The 12,688-nt window shown below is 39.1% G+C and overlaps 1 protein-coding gene across 5 annotated transcripts in view; it reads left to right on the forward strand.

Annotated features, from left to right (window-relative positions):
* The window catches only part of LOC110492493 (dystroglycan 1), a 40,076-nt gene that overhangs the window by 19,778 nt on the left and 7,610 nt on the right, over positions 1-12,688 (forward strand). Inside the window, exon 1 of one of the 5 annotated variants that reach the window (XM_021566860.3) lies at positions 3,017-3,333. The exons of 1 other annotated variant lie outside the window; for it this stretch is intronic. The gene's annotated coding sequence lies outside the window, so the exon portion shown is untranslated. Of the gene's footprint in view, positions 1-3,016; positions 3,885-10,124; positions 10,405-12,688 lie in introns of those variants that run through there. 3 more of the 5 variants (XM_021566861.3, XM_021566863.3, XM_021566864.3) reach the window with 3 other exon arrangements.

Here is a 12,688-nt window from a genome sequence, read left to right on the forward strand (position 1 = left end):
TGGTGAAGGGCAACTGTGATTCCTGTCAGTACGCAGATGATTACTGTTTACAGTCTAGAATATTGTCATTTAGATGGCATTTGTTGGCACTCAATAAATGACAAGAATAAATGCGTATTTTCAAGGTCAGTGTGCGTTTGATGCATATTGGGTATTGCTGTCATAGTTTGAGGATATGCTGCCTGTCTGTCTGTGAGATATCATTCTGCCTCCAAACTGTCCCTCCCTCTTTCTTGCGGCGTTCCCAGCTGAGCTTATGTCCTATTTAAAAACATAATAATGTGCTGGCTAATATAACCAGCCACTCACATCAACTCAAAAAGGCCCTTCTGAGCCAATAACTGTCGATTAATCTGGAACCACTCAATATAAAAAAGGATACTAATTTTTTAAATATATATAGTGTTTCTAAAGAGGAAACTGAACATTTATTGACGTAGTAGGGCAGGGGTAAAGTGAGAACAAACATAGATAGAGTACAATGTGTAATACTTTCATTAATAAGTCATTCATAACCGTTTATAAGTAATGTATGTACTATTAATACATAACAAGTGTTACTGGATGTTGATTTGACAGTAAGACCAAATGGGCACACTAAGGGCAATGACCGACCAGCATGAAAACAGCTTCAATCTGATAAAACTGACTAACTGAACCTCGCTCCCAATGAATTGCTGCACTGATCAATTAATGAGTGTCTTACTAGTAAGTGATGTCCCACTTGACAGAACAATCAATAGCTTTATTCCTGGCTAATAAGACAACAACGTCTCCCATGTCTGTTTGACAAGCCCTGACCAGCTACACAGCCACAATTTAAGACACCTTTTCCTTCCCCAGAATGGCTTGTTAAAATAGAGAAGTCCCACTACAGACAATTGTGCAGTTGCTCAAGTATTCAGGAAGCATGTTGAGATATTGTCTGATGACTTGGAAAGTCAATGTGCACCGCAGGGAGGGTTTGCCTTTAGACCTTTAAAGAAGATAGTGACAAGTTTCAACATCCACATCGTCTTTGCACCTTCTGACCTCCCAAAGATGTGTTCACTCAGCCAATAACTGCCTTTCTGTGATAGTACATATTGATCACGCATGCATTGATTTGCACAGCATTCTATGCTTGTTATCATCTCTCAGAGCAGATACAGGTAAACCAATGTCTTGATAGTGAATATGACTTCATCTGGACATTTGGGACTTTTCCTCCACAACCCCAGGAGAGTCCTATAGATCGATTAACAAGTGTGTTTAATGGTGAGGTTTATAGGAAAACACCTATTGAGTAACCACAATGGAATGTTTGCATAATTAGTGAAATGACAAGGCACTGGCCATAAGCACCGCTCAAAACTTAACTTAAAAAATATGTACCACTCCCCTTGTAAGTATTTCCTCATCTTCTTTGACAACAACAGTCGGACAACCTCTGACAAGTTGTTTGATGACAGGTTGATTTCAACCTAAGAAACCTAAGAGTCTATATTAATATCCATAGTATATATTAATATCCTTAAGCAACCTTTACCCTTTAACTTTGAAAATAACAGAAGAGATTTCATTTCCCTCTGACATGACAACAGAGAAGTGTCAAGTATTTTATGTAAGGTAAAAAAAACGACTTAATTGATTTTCTTAAAAAGGGGGGGGGGGGGGGGGAGTCATTTAGCTATTTGATTTTGAATTTTAGGCACTTTTAAAATAAGTATTAGAAAAAATATATTTTTTGCCTTTACTACTACAGCCCATAGAAATGCATTGAAATACACATTCATAAATGGCAACAACAAAAAAACAGAATCATTTTTTATAAAGAAATAAGGTTTTGATTGAGACACATCCCATGTAAATAAACAGATATCTTGAAGCTTAAACTGGCGGATTTTGATGGGGATTTTTCATTATGTCACTTAGATTGATGCACGGGTGCGTCAATAGACTCTTAAGGATTTTAAAGGGGTCCAACAGTAGCTTTCATTTTCACATCATGCTCCTCAATTATGAAGTAGATAAGTGTTCCACTCAAGGATTCCCAGGCTAATTTAAGTACAAGTGCACCTCTTATTAAGTGCATGTTCAAAGTCATTGTGCAATCATTCCTAGTCACATTTAAATGAAACATACAAATACAAAATGAGGTGTGTTATGTTAGATGCTTCTAAAGGCTGTACGGTTAAAAGCCCCTTGTTAAGTCCTCTTACAAAGCATCCGCAGACTGTATGCAGCCAGGCTATGTGATAACTTGTGATCGAATCTCTAAGCAAAATAAAACAATTAACTTACATTTCATAGATCAATAGATTTATCAAAAAAAGGATATGTATCAAAAAATGTTGTACCAGCATATATATTTTTCTCAGACTATAGTGTTGCAATAATGTTACAAACTTGGTGCTTAAAAGGTTGAGGATAATTATTTTCTTTCATGTAGATGCAGTTATGGAATTATGGCCCATTTTACCTAGACCCTGTTTAAAATACTAATTAAGTGTTTTTTGGGGGGTATCTGTACTTTACTATTTATATTTTTGCCAACTTTTACTTTCACTACATTCCTAAATAAAATAATGTACCGTTTACTCCATACATTTTCCCTGACACCCAAAAGTACTCGTTACATTTTGACAGGAAAATGGTCCAATTCACACACTTATCAAGAGAACATCCCTGGTCATCCCTACTGCCTCTGATCACTGAACAAAAATGCTCCGTTTGTAAATTATGTCTTAGTGTCGGACTGTGCCTCTGGCTATCCGTCAATAAAAAAAATATGAAAATTGTCGGGTTTGCTTAATATAAGGATTTTGAAATGATTTCTACCTTTACTTTTACTTTTGAAAGTTAAGTATATTTAAAACCAAATACTTTTATAATTTTACTCAAGTAGTATTTTACTGGGTGACTTTCACTTGAGTCATTTTATATTAAGTTATATTTACTTTTACTCAAATTTAGTGCTTTTTCCACCACTGCAAATTAGGGTGCGAATCTGTAAACGGGAGGAGTTATGTGAGATAGCGAGATTATAACAAACCTGAAGATCCAAGAATAGGGTGGGGGAGAGCAGTAGTGTGGGAGGACTAGGAGACGTGTGAAGTGGCAATCTTTTCCAGCTGATTAACAATGTTGAACATATGTTTAAAAATACCTTGACAACTGAGCTGGATAGCGGCGACTTTTCGGGGTTGGCCTACCAATTTGTCTTTATGTCTAGTGACACTAAACGCGTAAACGATGGCTATTTAGGTTTTTGAGTTTATCGCGGTTTTCTTTTCACACAGATGAGGAACTGAAAGGGAGAAAAGAGGAAACATTCTTACCTAAATTAACAAGGTCAGTTTTCATGATTATTTATCTCAATATAATATCAAGTTCTCTAAATAAACAAAAGCAATCCGTTTTTATTATTCATCAGTGTCATTTATTTCCTAAATTGTTAGTGTCTTTCGTCACCATCCATTCTAAAGACTAGCTAGCACATTCGATTAATCGAGACTAGTTTCTACTGCATCTTCTCGGCGGAAGGTTAACAACAGTGGTCATTCTTCGGTTCTCGTCGTCGACATCTTAAAATAATGGATGGAACGGGAGAAAAGAGGCAAACGTTCGTATTTTTTATTGAATCAATTGTCTATTTTTAATAACCAACTTCGCTAGCTACATTGAGCAAGGTAGGGTTTTAGTGCAGCTCTAGCCTAGATCGAACACACGACTAGCTAAAACCGCGAGTCCTTTCCGTGTACGGTTAGAACAGGTGCATCTCGCTCGAGCGCTGGGATGGTCGTGTCGACTTGCGGTTCTTGGCATATTTGTTACCAAAACAATCCGTTCGTGTTAAAAAATGTATCATCACTGTTGGAAGGATTGCATTGCGATTGATGTTTGTAAGTGTCTGTAATATGTTGACGTCTAATAAAGCTAGCTAGCAATGGCCTGCTTCTCTAACGTTATCTCACTAGCTACTTAGCTTGCTGTAGCTAGCTAGTTAGCATACCACCCGAAACGGGGCAGGCAGGGCCCTCCTTGTAATGGAATGACAGAATGCCTTTTATCTTTTTGTATCCGGACTTTTTCGATAATTCCAGGTTAAATTATTTATTCTGCTAACATTCTAGCTCACATAATTTAGTAGCCAGCTATGTTTGTTTGCCAGTGCTGTGAATATTGTCTGTCTTCACGGCAGCTATGGCGAATATTAATATATTTTTAGCGCTCATATTTTAAATACAGGGAACCTTTATTACTTTGAGTTAGCTACGCTAGCATGTAACTAGTTAGTAGTACTAGACTACGTTACATTGTCTCATCTTGCTACTGTTGATCATTTGGCTTTAAGACCTGACTAACTAAATTAGTTCTCAACTTCCCTTGCCATATTGGCTACTGACTACCGTTTTATAATTTGAATCACATTAAATTGCAGCTTGATTGGATTTCACAGCAACATTAGCTAAAAAAACATTTCCCTCTTACACTTAAGTAAGTTAGCCTACATATCCTTATACGAAGGTCAACATTTGAATAGCCTACTTACTAGCTAGCTAAGTTACTTTCAGCTATGTTGTTCAGTGGTTGGGGTCTGACTGGGTAACAGAGGGAACATCCAATCGTCTGAGATTGCAAGGCAAGCTTGTCTTGTTGAAATGTTTAATATTCAGATCATGTACTATCCAGTGGCTGCTTTGGTGGACGTTGGATACGTCAATTCAATTTGCTCTGAATGCCACTGTGCATTTGAGGCCTAATTATTTTGGATGGTTTCAAGTTATTTCCACTGCAAATGATTGTGAAGAGGAATTACGGATATAATTTAATGTAAACTTTTCCTCTTTGGTTGGAACTGGATGGCGCAGACATCCTTTCTACATGGGGATGAACACGGCCAGATTATTCTGACTGTAAATATGGTAGGACATTGTCAGCATGGTAACAACATTTGCTTTAATTTTCACAAGGCTTTGAAGGCCTAACATAATGTCTGTCACACTGCGTTTTTCAATTTATAAAAAATACTTCATTTTAGTTTGAAGTTAGTTGAACCAATTATTCTGTGTTATTGTGTGAGGAGTTGACATATAGTAGCTGTTTGGTTGTGATTTAGGCTACTGACAGACCTTCCCAAAATTAAAATCTTCCCTAATTGCAACCTTACTTCTAAGAATGCAAAGTTAAGTTTGGTATCAATTTTACAAAGATTGTTTGTTTGGTGCTCTTTGGCTTTTTGTTGAATTTAAAGCACCTGCTGTTTAACAGATTTCCAAGACTGGGCTAACTGAGGCTTCCAACTAGGGTTTATGTCAAAGATATTTGTTCTCAGGGATGGCACGACTGTTGGGTACAACGGAAATGTCACAATCTACTGACAAGTCTTCACCATTTAAACTAACGTCTCAGACTCCTGAAGAAATCCACTGCTTTTGTTTGTTTTCGTTGCATCATATTCCTCCTTGCTATTGCACTGTATCTAGGTATGGCATGAACAGAAACACATCAAATACTTTTCTTGTTTGTTTGGGAAATGGGCCTTGAAATGAATCCTTGGTTTGAACACATGATTGAATCATGTTCAGGAAATTGGAACATAATAGAATCTAGGCCACAGTGAGTAGCGTGCTCACTTTGATGCACACTGTCGCACAAATAGCTTTTTTTTTGCATGTGTAGAATATTGCTATAAACACTTTTATGTAAACATGGCAGGTGTTACTTGTTTGTGCTGTTACATAATAAGCAGAGGGAAAGTAAATTGGATGATCGAGCCTAGCAGTCCATTATGTAGGCCTGTTTTTTTTTTATGTGGACTTCACCAGCCTCTTCTAATATAGGCCATCCCCTGCCAGTTTGCCAGCTTGGCTGTGTCTCTCTTAAGGAGGCAGCTATAGAAAGTGTGACTGACTGTACAGTGTTTTCTATTCAGACTGCTCTGAGTCAGGGGCTCCTAGCGGAAGGGAGGAGAGAGCCTCATGCAAGGAGGGAGTGTACAGGGAGAGTGCAGACCATAGAATTGTCTCTGGTAGTGGTTTGATTGGGATCTCTGATATAACCTACATCTGCATGTCTCAGAGTTATGGAATAAGTCATCAGATCGGACTCTGGTTTTAGGTGAAACGAGGATGACTAACTAGTTCAGAGTTTACAGCTTCAGAAAGGTTGGGTAGTGAACCTAAACACCATAGAAACATCTACTGGTCAAACAAATGGTTAAATTATCTCATGTTGAAAAGCAGATGACTGACTACTCAGCCAAAGAGGGATTTAAGAACTTGCCAATTGTACAATTGCTTCAAATTAGGCAACATCAGCAATTGTGTAGCTGCCCTTGCAGCAGTAAATATATATATATATTTTTAAAGCCATGCATTCGAGATGGTGTGTGCCTGCCTGCATCCAGCATTGTAGATTATATGCAGGATAGTGCCGAGCAAAGGAACCCTGTGGATGGGGCTTAATGGAACATTCCCTCTTACCCAGCTGGTGATCTAGTCATAACAATCTCCTTCTACAGCAAAAACGGCAGTGCTTTCTGTTGTCAATGGATCACTCTACAGAAACAGGTAGACCATCTCTTTAAAATTTAGGAAGTATGTAAATGGGGCATAACTGACATTTAAAAGTCTGAAATATAGAGCGTCCTGAGTGGTGCAGCGGTCTAAGGCACTGCATTGCAAGTGCTTGAGGCGTCACTACAGACCCGCGTTCGTTCCCAGGCTGTGTCGCAACTGACCGTGAACGGGAGTCCCATAAGGCGGCGCACAATTGGCCCAGCGTTGTTCGGGGAGGGTTTGGCCGGGTGTCCTTTACTTGGCCACCCCTTGTGGCGGCCCAGGTGCCTGCAGGTTGACTTCGATTGTCAGTTGACATATTGGTGCGGCTGGCTTCCGGGTTAAGCAGGCGGGTGTTAACCTGTCGTGACACCCCATCCCGTGAACGGGACCATTGTCATCATCTGACACTAATTAGCATAACGCAACGGACATAAATCTTCCTAGAAAATCTTCCTATTCATGAAAATCACAAGTGAAATATATTGGAACACAGCTTAGCCTTTTGTTAATCACCTTGTCAGATCAGATTTTCAAAATATGCTTTACAGCCAACGCTAGACAAGCATTTTTGTAAGTTAATCATAGCCTAGCATAGCATTATGCCTTGCTAGCAGCAGGCAACCTTGTCACGGAAATCAGAAAAGCAATCAAATTAAATCGTTTACCTTTGATGAACTTCGGATGTTTTCACTAACGAGACTCCCAGGTAGACAGCCAAAGTTAATTTTTTCCCAAAATATTATTTTTGTAGGCGAAATAGCTCTGTTTGTTCTTCACGTTTGGCTGAGAAATTGCCCGGAAATCATTGTCTTTACAGTTTTGGAAACGTTAGTGTTTTCTATCCAAAGCTGTCAATTATATGCATATTCTAGCATCTTTTCCTAACAAAATATCCCGTTTAAAACGGGAACGTTTTTTTTTCCAAAAATTGAAAATACTGCCCCCTAACACCAAGAGGTTTGGCGGGTCATGTTTCGGAGGATGCATGACTTGACCTTCACCTCTCCCGAGCCCGTTGGAGTTGCAGCGATGAGACAAGATTGCAATTGGATATCATGAAAAGGGGGATAAAATTAAAGATCCAGTCCATTTTAAAATTGTGTCCCCTTACACTTCATTGTTGTGATGCAAAAATTCAAGCAAAATGCATAGTTTTGCTGCGATGAGACCAGATTGAAATTGGGAGGAAAAAGAGGGTAAAAAAATATCTGGAATAGGCCTAAACTTTAAATTCCCCACTCAAACGATCGACTGAGTCGCTATGAGTGAAGGCTCCCTTGGAAAACACTTAGCCCTAACTTTAGACGATTTGCTTACTTTGCATCTAAGTTGAGGTTCTGCAGTCGATCACTTCTGATCTCGAAAGCAATGTGATGACGGGGTTTGGCTTCTGAGCAGCTTTAGCCAGGCCGGCGGAGAAGCGTGAACAGACCAGGGATCCTGACCCTCCCTTCTCTCTTTTAGTTTCTTTACAGAGGCTGAATGATGTTGGCATGTGTTTTTAAAAGGGGAGAGAAAATGCTTAGATCCATTTGTATGTTAAGCCTTATCAGTTGCCTTTGGGGTTTGATGAAGGCAGAATGACTATTGTAGTGTCAGACAGACCAAAGGGGAATCAAAGCTGTGCTTGTCTGTGGTGCTGAACTTTCTCATCCCCTTTTAATTGGCTTTTCCGAAAGGTACTGTAAGGGCAGGCTTTTAAAGATCCCTCTGTATAGGGTTGCACATTTTGGAGAATATTCAGAGGTGGAAACTTTCCGTGGGAATATATGGGAATTTATATTAATGACATTTTAAATGTAGATGTTTTGGTGACCGAAACAGAAACCTTTTACCTTATCATAAGTAGACATTGCAAATGATTAAATCCTTCCAATAGAAATAAAAAACACAATTTAGTTACCAATTGAACTTTAATTAAATGAGTTGACTCTTCACATGGGATGATTTCACTGAACAACAAAAGAAAAGGAATATTGAATGATCCCCAATGAGCCATCGCGTCTCCCAAAAACGTTTTCAACATCTGTAAAATGATAGTCTAGAAACTAAAGATTTGGTTGTCTTCCTCTCAGGCTTCCATGTCTTCTCCCTGGACCTCAATGTCCACCTCTTCAACATCAGACTGAGGCCTCAAATTAACTGTCACTTTCCAACCTTGTTGAGGATGGCTCATCAGGCTCAAATTTGTCCGGATGGCCACCAATTTTTCAACTCTTGTATTGGTCAGCCTGTTGCGTGCTTTGGTGTGTGTGTGTGTTCCCAAACAAGGACCAGTTGCACTTTGAGGTGGCTGATGTTGGTGGGATTTGGAGGAGGATGATGGAGGAAAGAGCCTCAGATCCACAAAGTCCCTTCCACCAGGTGGCTGATGAGATGTTGGCACGAGTGCCGTATTGCATCTCCATCCCAAAGCCCTTGCTTGGAAGTGTACATCGCCAGACTGCCAAGAATCTTGCCCTCATCCAGGCCAAGTTGGCGCGACACGGTAGTGATGACACCATAGGCCTTATTGATCTCTGCACCAGACAGGACGCTCTTGCCAGCATACTTTGGTTCCAACATGTACGCTGCGGTGTGTATGGGCTTCAGACAGAAGTCTTCACGCTTTATCATGTATTTCAGAACTGCAGTTTCCCGTGTCAACAGTGAAGTGGTCAGGGCAGTACGGATTTCTTCTCTTACATCTGCAAGCATAGTCTGAGCATCAGACAGGATGGCATTGTCTCCCTCAATCCGTGCAATGGCTACTGCTATAGGTTTCTGGAGTTTTAGGCTGCTTACCCCTCTCTCCCAAAATACATCATCCAGAAGGATCCTCTTGATGGGGCTGTCCATATCGGTATACTGTGATATGGCCATTTCTTGGAGAGACTCCTTCCCCTCCAGGAGACTGTCAAACACCCCATTGGGTGTTGCTGGGCAGCTTCAATGTGGTGCTCTTATTCTTCTCACTTTGCTTGGTGAGGTAGACTACTACTAATAACTTGGTGACCCTTCACATACCTTACCATTTCCTTGGCTCTCTTGTAGAGTCTATCCATTGTTTTCAGTGCCATGTCCTTGAGGAGCAGATTCAATGCATGAGCAGCACAGCCAATGGGTGTGATGTGAGGGTAGGACTCCTCCACTTTAGACCAAGCAGTCTTCATGTTTGCATCTTCCTGTGAAGATGTTTTTAAAAAACATACAATGATAAAGACAGAAATAGATAAGCAGTTAGATTAAACAACTCCTTTGTAAGATACATGTTTTAACATGTATGGAAACAAGTGAATTAACACTCTTTAAGCAAGCTCAAGCAAGATAAAACCCACATGAATAGCAAAAACTAGCAGAAATTGAGTTAGAAGTGATTTAAACACACTTTTCTGGATGCTTCTATTTATTACTTAACAACAAATCATGTATGTCATATAAAATATATTCACCCCACCCAGTATTGTAATCAAAACTTATCAGAAAGCATGCAGTCCTTTGCTCAGACAGTGTAGTAGTGTGTGCTCAATAGCATCTCATTAGTGTGCAAGATCTTGAGAATCAGCTGTACATGTGATGGAAGAATGCACTGTGATGCATGCACTGTGCATGCATCAATTCCATTGAATTGGGGATAGTTTAGCCAAAATATGCTACAATACCTAGAATTGCCTTGTGTATCCCACAAAGGTTCACTGTTTACAATAGAGTTTGACCGATTTTAATCGGAATGGCTTATTAATTAGGGCCGATTTCAAGTTTTCATAACAATCGGTAATCTGCATTTTTGTACACTGATTATGGCTGATTACTTTGCACTCCACGAGGAGACTGCATGGCAGGCTGACTACCTGTTACACGAGTGCAGCAAGGAGCCACGGTAAGTTGCTAGTTAGCATTAAACTTATCATATAAAAAAACTATCTTAACATAATCACTAGTTAACTACACTTGGTTGATATTACTAGTTTATCTACTTAGTAGTCTGCGTTGCATATAATCGATGCGGTGCCTGTTAATTTATCATCGAATCACAGCCTACTTCACCAAACGGGTGATTTAGCAAGTGCATTTGTGAAAAAAGCACTGTCGTTGCACCAATGTGTACCTAACCATAAACATCAATGCCTTTCTTTAAAATCAATACACAAGTATATATTGTTAAACCTGCATATTTACTTAATATTGCCTGCTAACATGAATTTCTTTTAACTAGGGAAATTGTCACTTCTCTTGCGTTCTGTGCAAGCAGTCAGGGTATATGCAGCAGTTTGGGCTGCATGGCTCGTTGCAAACTGTGTGAAGACCATTTCTTCCTTACAAAGACCGTAATTAATTTGCCAGAATTTTACATAATTATTACATACAATTGAAGGTTGTGCAATGTAATAGCAATATTTAGACTTAGGGATGCCACCCATTAGATAAAATACGTAACGGTTCCGTATTTCACTGAAATAATAAATGTTTTGTTTTTTAAATGATAGTTTCTGGATTTGACCACGTTAATGACCTAAGGCTTGTATTTCTGTGTGTTAATTATATTATAATTAAGTCTGACTGAGCGGTGATAGGCAGCAGCAGGCTCGTAAGCATTCATTCTAACAGTACTTTCCTGCATTTGCCAGCAGCTCTTCGCTGTGCTTCAAGCATTGCGCTGTTTATGACTTCAAGCCTATCAACTCCCGAGATTAGGCTGGCAATACTATAGTGCCTATAAGAACATCCAAAAGGCAAAGGTATATGAAATACAAATGGTATAGAGAGAAATAGTCCTATAATAACTACAACCTAAAACTTCTTACCTGGGAATATTGAAGACTCCTGTTAAAAGGAACCACCAGCTTTCATATGTTCTCATGTTCCGAGCAAGGAACTGAAACGTTAGCTTTTTTTTAATGGCAAATATTGCACTTTTACTTTTTTCTCCAACACTTAGTTTTTGCATTATTTAAACGAAGTTGAACATGTTTCATTATTTATTTGAGACTAAATTGATTTTATTGATGTATTATATTAAGTCAAAATAAGTTATTTCAGTATTGTTGTAATTGTCATTATTATACATGCATACAATACATGCATGCATACATCGGCCGATTTATAAAAAAAAATAATAATAATAATAATAATAATTTTAAAAAATCGGTATCAGCTATTTTGGTCCTCCAATAATCGGTATCGGTGTTGAAAAATCATAATCGGTCGACCTCTAGTTTATAAGCAAACTTTTTAAAATTAATTTAAGCCTGGGAATGTTTCTTAACTTCCCATGGAAAAATTCTGGAAATTGACCAGAAAGTTTCCAACCCATTGCAATCCTACCTCTGAATAAGTTCACACTGAACACAACTGAATGGAGAAAATGAGACCTATAGGAACAGTACAACCATGCAATAACAGCTGCCAGTTGTAAATAGGAATTTTCCTCTTTAGGCAATATAAATTCTCATTTCCATTCAAATTCTCTTGTGAAAAATGGTCTGTTATAGTCCTGTTGAGCTGACGTCACAGCCTATGTTTGCTTGGCATTAGGATTCCAGGCGATTGGCCGACCCTGGACTGCCCGTCTCTCAGCGTTACAGAATTGGGGTTGGCTGGGTCAGCACAGTGGAGGCTCTAATTCCCACCCCCAGGGCACCTAATTAAAACTTACAACCAAGACAAACGACCTTTGACTCTGTCTGCCATCTCATGAGAACTGCTATTCTGAAAACTCCATGACATGCGAAGAGATCAGTGGGAGATCAACATACCCTCTTAGCAAATAATTATGGCACTGTCTGTATCGGAATACTACTTCATGCTTGGTCTTCTGTATCAAAGCCTGTTTTTAGATTCTGCTTGTTCATTTAGTCAGGCCTCCCACTAGATTGCTAGTTCATAACTGCTCTGATAAAGGCAACAAAAAAAACGTCTCTATCCTGGGAATGCAAAATGTTTTTAGCACTCAGTTTTGCCCCAGTCGTTTTGTTTTGTCATTGTTACGTTCACCCACTTCATGGACTATTGCATTGAAATATTGTTAGTTAAAACTCTTTTGCGCTCAATATTTTGTAAAACCCAACACAATGTGTGCAGAGAATTTCTTTGTTATTATACAGTATTGAAAAATGGACTTGCCCGCGCAAGCTTGAGAGGTCTTTTGTGGAGGCAAATAACAC

Source organism: Oncorhynchus mykiss, chromosome 16, assembly GCF_057628025.1.
Source record: "Oncorhynchus mykiss isolate SJ-2025 chromosome 16, ASM5762802v1, whole genome shotgun sequence".
Taxonomy (NCBI): domain Eukaryota; kingdom Metazoa; phylum Chordata; class Actinopteri; order Salmoniformes; family Salmonidae; genus Oncorhynchus; species Oncorhynchus mykiss.